This window comes from Diaphorina citri, unplaced genomic scaffold (genome assembly GCF_000475195.1).
Source record: "Diaphorina citri unplaced genomic scaffold, Diaci psyllid genome assembly version 1.1 scaffold36759, whole genome shotgun sequence".
Taxonomy (NCBI): domain Eukaryota; kingdom Metazoa; phylum Arthropoda; class Insecta; order Hemiptera; family Psyllidae; genus Diaphorina; species Diaphorina citri.
The window spans coordinates 1-1,736 of record NW_007414091.1 but is presented as its reverse complement, the minus strand read 5'-3'; positions in this window follow the sequence as shown (position 1 = coordinate 1,736).

Below are 1,736 nucleotides of genomic sequence, written 5' to 3'. Positions count from 1 at the left end.
ACTTATACCAGGTGGGACTGTGGATCTTTTTTTTTTTTTTTTTTTTCAAGACGTTGCATCATGTAATTCATAATATTTACCTATTAAATAAAAATAAATTTAATCATGGGATTCCCTTTAATTTGTAAAAAAAAAAAAAAACACACACACACAAGCAATGACGGACGCAACGTCAGAAATCTGGTCTATGTCACGTGGTTATTAAATCAAATCTGTATCTGTAAACTGTTTATTGGCCCTGGAGGGGTCCTTTGTCAGAGAGAATTCTTCCCTGAATTATTGGTAATATTATTATGTACATATGTACGTATATAATCTGAATGTTCAATTTTCGAGAACTGATTGCCATCATTGACACCCCACTAATTTTACCGTGTTCAACAGAAGTCGTATTTTTTTATGCAAATAAAACCAATATGGTTAGCTCCTTTTTGCATTTTTTTTTTATGACACAAATAAATTGAATAGAAAAACCAAAGAAATCAAATAAAATATTTTTTTTATTTGCATAAAAAAACACGACTAGAGTAGATAAAGACACCTCATTTCTTGTTCAGGCTGGGTTTATTTTTCATAAGGTACTGAAACTTTCTCCTCAAACTATCAAGATCTTCCTGAGCCTTGCTACTCCTCGTCTTTTCTATTCTCAATTGTCGCTTCAGTTGTTCCTTCTCCTTTCTAGTCTTCTCCATGTAGAGCGATATCTTCTTGGATAATACCTCGTAGGACGCATGTAGTTTGTTGTACTTTTCCTTGTAGTCAATATTCACTTCCTTTGGCCATGAGTTTCTGTCTGTTGCTGAGTTAGGAGCTTGTCTGAGAGGTGTTTGTACTTTGGATGAAATCTCAGGTATCCTTGTGACAGGTTTGGCTTGGGCAGTCTGTCTGATATTCATACTGCTGTTGGTTATTTGTTTTACATTGTTAACTTGCTGTTTTGTACTCGAGTTGTTCATTGTTTGTTTCATATTCATATTGTGTACTGCTTGTTTCATATTCGTGTTATTATTCACATGGGGTGTGTTAGTGATAGTTCTACTCTTGTTAGGTCCTAGTGAAGGAGAAGGTGTGTAAGGGATGTGAGGTTCGATAGTCGTATTGCTAGGTTTAGTGAGTAGAATATCATCTTCATAGACTTCCTCACACAATGCTGCCAGGTTTTCATCTAGCTCTTCATCATCTGTATCATCAATACCGAGTGTATACACATCAGTAGGTTCATTATTTATCATCATGAGTTCTGGTTTGCTCTCTGGTTTCTTCTTGGTTTCAGTTTCAAACAGTTCATCCACTAACTTATCAAACTCGCTCTTCACTCTAGGAGATGCAGTGCTGGGTTTCTTGTTTGTTACAGTAGTACTGCTTGGTTTGTTAGTTACTGATTTGTTAGATTCACCCTGACTCTTCTCATTATTTGGATAATAGATCTTGATTGAGTCTATCTTTTTACTCCCGCTTGTCTTTGCATAGAGATCCACGTTAGTGACATTACTCACCACTTTAGTTTTAAATGTGTTATCCATTGAATTCTTGACAGGTCCGGGCGTTGAACCCATTGGTTTTTTGAGATTTGGTTTAACCAGAGGTTTCTTAGCATGACTTGGCGTTGCGGGGGTATGATTGTTTTTCAAACTCTTGTTAGGTGTTTCTGTTTTGTAGCTCGTGAACTTCTTTGAGATCGCTTTCTTAATATCTTCCTCTAGATTTTCATCTGAATCTGTCTCCTCATCTGTTTC